Consider the following 9,204-nt stretch of genomic DNA (forward strand, 5'->3'; position numbering starts at 1 on the left):
CCCTGCTCCTAGGAGACTCGGCTGTGATCCCACAAGGACTGGACCCCAGCAAACTGCAGACAGCAAGCTGAGCTTGCACCCTCCTCGCTCAGCCTCCCGCCTTCCCTTTGCCTTTTTTGCCAAGTGCAAGTTCTCGTGGAGGCTCCCTTGGGTCTCAGGATGAGTTTTCCCCTGGGAGATGCCTCAATCACTCTTTAAAAATAAGTTTTAGGGACTTTCCTGGGCGGTCCAGTGTAAGACTGCAATTCCACTGCAGGGGCCACAGGTTCAATCCCTGGTCAGGGAAATAAGATCCCAAAGCTGCACAGCCTCCCCTCACCACCCCCCCAAAAAGTTTTGGAAGACCTGCCTTACCTGGTTATCCCTGGACAGATCTAACCCTCCTACATGTGAGCTCAAGCCAGGCACCCCCAACCCCCCAACAGGTGCATGGTCTCGGTCTCCCAGCCCAGATTGTGGGGGTGGGCAGAGGGGACCTGGGAGGGGGAGGAGGTTCTCTCAGCCACAGACAGCTGTGCTGAGGTTTGGGGTCAGGACTGAAGTCAGACATATGCCTCCAGTGCCAGGTGGACTGGGCATCGGCCACCTCGGGCCAGAGCGCCCTTCATATCTGCAGCCACAGTGGCTTCCGAGCATCAGGTCACCGTGGAGCCTTCTGCTGGAGCAGAGAAGAGACGGGGGCCACCGTGGGGGCCTCTGGACAACACAGACTGTCCTGAGGGCCTGGGGCTCTGGGCAGGGCTCTGCTGGTGACAAGCTTATGCTGAGCAGCGTGGGAGGCAGCGAGCCCTCCCTTTGCCTTTTTTGGAGATGGAGAAATAAGGGCTGGTGCTTTGGGGAAAGATAAAGTGGAGAATATGCTTCTCATTACATGGGCACTGAGACAGATGAGGAGGGTCAGGCCCGGGTCTCCGCGGCTGCGGCTTCAGCACCAATTTCCTGCGGCAGGGCGGCTCCCTGAACCACGCACTTTCCCGGGAATCTGACACTGTGGACCCGGCGCCTGGGAATGAGGGGCCCGCGGCTGGAGTTTATCTCTGCAGCTTGTTTCTTTCCTTCTCTCTTAATCTCTACCCGCCCTCTTGGCCCCTGTGCCCCTCTTTCTGTTTTCCTGTGACCCAGCCGTCCAGACAGGCCTGTCCCTGCCCTGCTTCATGTGCTGTCTCCAGAGTCCTGTGGCTGGGCCCGCCAGCCCCCACTTCATCCATCTGTCCCATCCATGCCACGGCTGCCCGGCGGGCGGACGAAAATCAGAAGCCTCCTGGCCCGGCCTTGCCCCTTGGGCATCGCGGGGACTCGGTGACCATCTGCTTTCAATGAAGTGTGGGTTTCAGCACGTATTATGGAAACAGAAACAGAAAAACCATCGGGGGTCCCTCCTGCAAAAAACATCATCATCCACCAAAAGGAGCTCTTAGCAACTTCCGGGTGGCAAGCACATCCCCGTTAATGAAGAGGAATTCAGACAGGGATCCTGGCGGGGCCGCCCCCTGACGGGAGAGGCAGGAGTGGAATGTTTTCGCTCACTAGGCAGTCGGGGGTGGGGAGGGCCTTCGCCAGGCACACAGAACAGACGCGCAGCCAGGGCTGAGCAACCTGACACCAGGCCCTCAGCCCGCCTGGCTTCTCTCCGACTCAAGAATGTGGGCTGGCAGGGCCTGCCTTGCTGGGGAGATGAGCCGACTGGCCAGACCTGCACTCAATCCAGGGCAAGCTCTAGGGGGAGGGCAGATGCCATCTGCCCCCACGGACCCTGGACAAGGGCCTGGCCTGCCCTCGGGGATGCCAGTTCCCCGGGGAAGAGGGTCAGAGAGGGGCCTCGGCAGGGCCTTGCAGGACGAATTCACCCTCCTTCCTCCGGCCCACGTGCGGTATGTCAGGCATCAGCCCTGACGAGCCTGCCGTTGAGCGAACGAGGACAGTGCCTACGCGTGCTAGGCGCCCAGGAAGCATCCAAGGGGGAAGGAGCGAAGCTGAAAGGCGCAAAGCTGTGATGGATGGGTCTGGACAATGTCTTCTGTCTTTTCTCGAATGTGAGAAGAGCCAGCTTGGCCCTTTCCAGAGAGCGGCATGGAGTCACATCCTGCCTGAGATGCTGCATGCATGCATGCATGTGTGAATGCATGTGTCAAACCCCACCATTCCTCCCGGCTCCAAGATGCCTGGAATTCCACGCATACAGACCTTTCCCCTTCTTCCTAAGATACCCTTATCTTGGAGAGAACTGCACTTCAATCACACTTTGAGCTTTATCAGTAATTGGCATCTCAGGGGAAATTAGTTCATCAGACTCGCCTCCAGAGAAGGTCTTAAGGAGGGAAAAGTGAAGAAAATGAGCACTAACTACTCCTGCGGGGCAGAGCAAGGAGGAAGGCCCACTGTTGCTCCAGGAGGGATGTGCCGGGCCGGGGTGGTGAGTCTGACCCTCCAGCCCTCAGGGAGGGATGCTTCAGGGACCGTCGTCCATGGCAGCTCTTCTCAGGAAGGAGTCTCTGCTGAGAGGGGCTGGTTTTCCAGAGCTGGATTCCTGATGGTAGGGCCCAGCTTTGACCCCCACCGCCTTCTTCAAGATCTCCTACTTCTCATAGGTCCACATCCCCACGGTCATTTTTACCTGTTGGTAAAAGGAAGCATTAAAAGGGCTTCCCAGGTGGCCCTAGTAGTAAAGAACTCACCTGCTAATGCAAGAGACATAAGAGACGTGGGTTTGATCTCTGGGTTGGGAAGATCCCCTAGAAGAGGAAATGGCAACCCATTCCAGTATTCTTGCCTGGGAAATCCATGGACAGAGGAGCCTGGTGGGCTACAGTCCCGGGAATGGCAAAGAGTCCAACGCAACTGAGCAACTGAGCACGCAAAAAGAAGTAAGTAACAGCCCAGCTGTCAGTCTGAGAGCAGGGACCCCTCAGAGCCCAGCCCCGGCCTCGCTTTCCTGAGCCCCCCTGCTGGGGGCACAGCTCAGGCACGCGCTCACGTGTGCGTACATGCCCAACTACCACCACTTCCCAACACCCAGACTGAACTAATCACAACAGCCAAGGCAAGGAAGCAACCTAAGTGTCCATCAACAGAGGAGTGGGTAAAGAAGATGTATCTATGCTATATTGCATATATATGACGGAATGAAAAAGAATGAAATAATGCCATTTGCAGCAACATGGATGGACCTAGAGATTTCCTTACTAAGTGAAGTAAGTCAGATAGAGAAAGAAAATACCATGTGATATTACTTATATGTGGAATTTTAAAAAATTAACACAAATGAACTTATTTACAAAGCAAAAACAGACATTCACAGACATAGAAAACAAACTTACAGATACCAAAAGGGCAGGGAGAAGGGAGGGCTATACTGGGAATTTCGCATGAACATATATACATTACTATATATAAAATAATTAACAAGGACCCACTGTATAGCATGGGCTTCCCTGGTAGCTTAGCTAGTAAGCTTAGCTGCCTGCAATGCAGGAAACCTTGGTTTTATTCCTGGGTTGGGAAGATCCGCTGGAGAAGGGAGAGGCTACCCACTCCAGTATTTTGGCCTGGAGAATTCCATGGACTTTATAGCCCATGGGGTCGCAAAGAGTTGGACATGACCGAGTGACTTCCATTTCACTCAATGTATAGCACAGGAAGCTATCCTGAATATCTTAATAGAAAAGAATCTGAACAAGGATCTAAATCACTGAATCATTTTGCCTTACACCTGAAACCAACACAGCATTGTTAACCAACTATACTTCAATTAAAAAAAATTAAAATTAAAATAAAAAACCCCAGAGTGTGGCTTCCTGGGAACAAGTAGCCAGATACAGCCCTGGAATAACAGTATTATTGTCTATGAGACTGTGGCTTACAGGCTAGACGGTAACCTCAGAAACTTCAAGGTCAGCTTACAGCAGGCAACACCTTGGTATGTGTGTACACATTAGCTTGGCATTTATGAAACATTACAGCTCTCCTTAATTTTCCTTCTGAGAGAAGACAGACTTTATTTATGAGTGACAGACTTTATTTTCTTGGGCTCCAAAATCACTGCAGATGGTGACTACAGCCATGAAATTAAAAGACACTTGCTCCTTGGAAGAAAAGCTATGGCCAACCTGGACAGCATATTAAAACACAGAGACATTATTTTGCCGACAAAGGTCCGTCTAGTCAAAGCTAAGGTTTTTCCAGTAGTCGTGTATGGATGTGAGAGTTGGATCATAAAGAAAACTGAGCGGCAAAGAATTGGTGCTTTTGAACTGTGGTGTTGGAGAAGACTCTTGAGAGTCCCTTGGATTGCAAGGAGATCAAACCAGTCAATCCTAAAGGAAATCAGTCCTGAGTATTCATTGGAAGGACTGATGCTGAAGCTGAAACTCCAATCCTTTGGCCACTTGATACGAAGAACTGACTCATTTGAAAAGACCCTGATGCTGGGAAAGACTGAAGGTGGGAGGAGAAGGGGATAACAAAGGTTGGATGGCATTTTCAACGTGATGGACATAAGTTTGAGTAGGATCCGGAAGTTGGTGATGGACAGGGAAGCCTGGTGTACTGCAGTCCATGGGATCACAAAGAGTCAGACACAACTGAGGGACTGAACTGAACTGAACTGAACTGGGAGAAGACACTGATGGTTATGAAAGAGGGTCTTTCCTCCCCCTCACCCCTGCCGCTCCCACCAGCACTGCAGAGGGACAGGGACGTCTTGTCCTCCCAGTGGGCAGGCTGTTTATTTACTCTGCTCTCTGATGGGTCGTTGACAGCATCTGAGTGTAATCTTAAGCAAACCAGAGCAGCATGGCTGTGCGCGCTGGATCTGTCCCACCTGGTCTTTGCTGAGCTCAGAGCCACTATGCTGATCCTGTAGCTGGGACAAGGGCAGGGGTGTGTGTGGGAGGTTATAAGGAATCCTTTGTTGTCACATGCAGATCCAACCCAACAAAGACAAGTGATGCTGCGAATCGAAGCATGGGTTCCAACAGGTCACAATCATCAAGATCCACTGCATTAGTTACACCAAGCTAGTTAAGTACTTGGTCAGCCCCTGCTACTGACTGCTGCTGCTAAGTCGCTTCAGTCGTGTCCGACTCTGTGCGACCCCACAGACGGCAGCCCACCAGGCTCCCCCATCCCTGGGATTCTCCAGGCAAGAACACTGGAGTGGGTTGCCATTTCCTTCTCCACTACTACTACTGACTACTGGCTTTGAAATTTTCTGTTATTTTGTGTTCTACACGCTAGAAGGTTATAAGCAGGGAGGATGTGATATCATTTTTTTTTAAGTAGATAGTTCTTTTTAAAATTTTTATTTATTTACTTATTTATTTTACTTTTGGCTGTGCTGGGTCTTTGTTGCTGTGTGGGCTTTTCTCTAGAGGGGCGAGTGGGGGACACTCTCTAGTTGTGGTGCAGGCTTCTCATTGCAGTGGCTTCTCTTGTGGAGCACGGGCTCTAGGGTGTGTAAGCTTCAGTAGTTGCAGCGCATGGGCTTAGTTGCTCCAGGGCTTGGTGGCATCTTCCCAGAACAGGGACTGAACCCATGTCTCCTGCATTGGCAGGCACATTCTTAACCACTGGACCACCAGGGAAATCTGATTCTTTCTCATTTTTAGACATTCACATACAGTGCATTGAACGTGCTGGCCACTCATTGAAGCCATCTGGATATGATAATTTGGGTGGGAGGACAGACTGTGTGATGTGTCCCCAGCTACTTGGGGAATTTTAAGAATTTAAAAGACAAAACCTCTTCACAAAAGTTCCTTCCCATCTTTGCAGGTACACTTAACTAGTTAAACCCCTGGACACGGTCTAGTAACTCTGTCAACTGGAATGAAGAAGCTAACCAGTCCAGATGGAGCTCATTGAGCCAAATTCTATGAATCTGATGGGTAGCTAACATGGTTGAAACTAACAGGGCAGAATCGGTTTACAGGCAGAACTTGGAGCCGTCACGGCTTTGGTTCCAGACCACCACAATAAAGCAAATGTCTCAATAAAGCAAGTCCCACAGAAATTTTTGGTTTCCCAAGTGCACATAAAATTTCTGTTTCTACCACACTGTAGTCTGCAAAGTGTGCAATGGCATTATGCTCCCCAAAATTGTAGTTGCTGTAATGAAAAAAACATTTTATTCTAAAAAAAAAAAAAAGTGATAACCATCAGCTGAGTCTTGAGCAAAGTTGTCATCTTTTTGCTGGAGGAGGGTCTTGCCTCCATGTTGAAGACTGCTGACTACTGGGGTGAGGGGTAGTTGCTGAATGCTGGGGCAGCCGTGGCAATTCCTTAAAATTAGACAACAGTGAATTTTGTCTCATTCTTTGACTCTTCCTTTCACTTGAGCACTTAGAGGCCATTGTAGGGTTATCGATATTAGCTGGCCTAATTTCAGTATTATTGTGTCTCACGGAAGAGGGAGGCAAAGAGAGAGGGAGAGAGATGGGGGAGCGGTCAGAACACACACAACAGTTATGGGCTATGTTCACTGTCTTACGTGAACAACTACAGTTGTCTTACAGAACAACTACAACAGTAATCACAATTAGTAATCAAAGCTTGCCATAAGAAGCATAATAACAAAGAAAAGTTTGAAATTCTGAGAGCTACCAAAAGGGGACAAAACTACCAAAAGGGAAAATGGTGCCTGCCAATAGACTTGCTCAACACACGGTGGTCACCAACCTTCAGTTTGTTAAAAACACGGTATCTGTGACACACAGCAGAGCAAACTGCAATACAACAAGGAAAGGCTATATTTTGTTCGATGCTCTGTCCGACCTTTGCTTAGCGACCACAAGCCCGCACTCCCAGGGAAGCGAGGAGACCTCTGTATGACAATGAAGGTAACAGCAGACAGGGACTGCCCTGCCCCAGCGCCTTGCACATGTTAACTCGCTCAGTCCCCAGAGCAGCTCCCTGACGTCAGCTCTGTTATTGGCCCGGTGTGCGGATAAAGAAATGGAAGCACAGGGTGGTGGCTTTCCCAAAGTCATCAGGGGTTAACTGGGCCTCGTACAGACCGGGTCCCTGGCTCATCTCCTACATCGGGAATCGCCAGGCACAGATGACTAGTGAACTCGGGACAGCTAGCACAATGCAACTGCTGCAGCTGGGTTTGTGCTGCCCCCATGAGGGGAGGACTCACTCTCCAGCTGGGCCAGGGAGAAACTCAGGCACCCCAGAGTGGGGAGGACAGGGGAGCAGTGGGAGTCCAGGTCTCCACTCCCGCCCACTCCTCCCGGGCAGGGCCTTGGGGAGCTAGGTGGAGGTGCAGAACCAGCCTTGCCTGTGGACTGCAGGGCGTGGAACTGGGTGCAGGGCCCAGGCTCAGAGTCCAGGGTCTAAAGTGGAACAAAAGCCAGGCTGCTGTCCAGCTGGATTGTCCGTCCAAGGATTAGATGGATCAGAGGGATGCAGGTGTGAGTCTGCGGGATGGACAACATGACCCTGGTGTGGAGGTGGAAGGTGGGAGAGGTAGGGACAGACATCAGATCAAGCCCAGGGCTGACCAGCTGCTTTGCATGGAAGCCCTCAGGCCAGTGTGGCTTTGGGGGCTGGGGTGGGGGTGGGGTGGGGGGAGGTTCTCCTTCCATCCCTGGCTCGGCTCAGTCCAGTACTGAAGATAGGATACTGTTCAGGCTCTAGAGTCAGTGACACCTGGGCTCAGAGCCCTGTGACCTCAGGTGAGGTAATAAACTCCCTCCAAGCCTCTGTCTTCTCACTGTAAAATGGGAATAAGAATAAAACATGCACCTTCCCCCGCCCCAGGTTAGTGGGATAGTTAAATGAGATGATAATACACAGCTGGCACAGAGACTGATATGTCATTAATACATGCTACACGGTCCCTCTATTTGCTGGGATTGGCAGCATTAGGAAGAATCAAAGTTACTCAATGAGGCCCCATTCTCTCCCCTGTCTTCTAACTAACCGGGTATCTGCCCTTCCCCTGCCTTGAAGAATCCTGAGCATTTACCACAGACTTAAGGGCTTCCCTTGTGACTCAGCTGGTAAAGAATCCGCCTGCAATGCAAGAGACCTGGGTTCCATCCCTGAGTTGGGAAGATCCTCTGGAGAAGGGAAAGGCTAGCCACTCCAGTATTCTGGCCTGGAGAATCCCATGGGCTGTATAGTCCATGTGGTCGCAAAGGGTCAGACACGACTGAGTGACTTTGACTCACTCACTTAAGGGATGGTGGGCTGGAAGCATGAGAGTGGAGGAAGGGCTGGGGTGGGGGTGGGGCCTTGACCCAAGATGTCATCATAAGGCTTAGACACCTTTGGTTTCAAGATCATTTTCTCGGAAGAGTGCTTCTGGCCCTTTGCTCAATCCTGGGATGCTGTCGAGGTCCCAGGAGAGTCAGGTTCCATGAGGAAGGTCCTGCCAGTCCACAGTCGCATCCATCTTGGTCCTTCTGGCCTCGCCTGGGTCTTTACAGCCGCCTTGGCTGTGAATGCCTCATTAGTTACTGCATCAGCCGTGGGTTTTCCAGCCTTTTTGCAAAATGTTACTTAAGCTTCCATCATCTTTCAAACCACAAGGTCACAATCTGTGTTTACAGGTTGGGACAAAGCTGTCATCCTCTTCCATCAATGTCCCACCTCTAACTTTAGGACAGGACTGGGGTCCCACCCTCACCCACGGAGACCTTGAAATCCAGGTGGGAAAACCTCCTCACCCCAGACAGCCTGCCTCCTCCCAGGATGGCCTTCCACCTGTCAAAGGACACCTGGGATGCCCGGGAGAGCTGGCCGCTGGGTCCACGGCTCACATCGCCCCTGCCTGGCTGGGCCTGCCCAACTTCAGGATACAGCAGTTAACAAAGGAAAATACGGAGGGAGCCGGATTTTCCCAGCTGCCTGAGAGGGGAAAGGAAGCTGGGCTCAGTGACTCACACAATGGCATCAAAACAATTCAAGGAACTGTCCGAGGAAGTGACCAGAATAGCCCGGTGATCGCTGCTGGGGTGGGGAAGATGGAAGCCAGGCTCTCCGCAGCGGGACGTGAAAACAAGAGGAGGAGCTTTCCCCGTGGCGGGGCAACTGCACTTTAGAAACATGTGCTGAAATGTTGTTCTGTTGACTCCCAGGCCCAGGAGGGGAAGATCTGTGGAGAGGTAGAGGGGGAGGTTATGATGCTGATGTCTCCAACTCAGGGTGCTGTGGGTGGTGGGTGCCACAGGCCACCTTGGGACCAGTCACCAAGGAAAT

The sequence above is a fragment of the Cervus elaphus genome, chromosome 23 (genome assembly GCF_910594005.1).
Source record: "Cervus elaphus chromosome 23, mCerEla1.1, whole genome shotgun sequence".
NCBI lineage: Eukaryota > Metazoa > Chordata > Mammalia > Artiodactyla > Cervidae > Cervus > Cervus elaphus.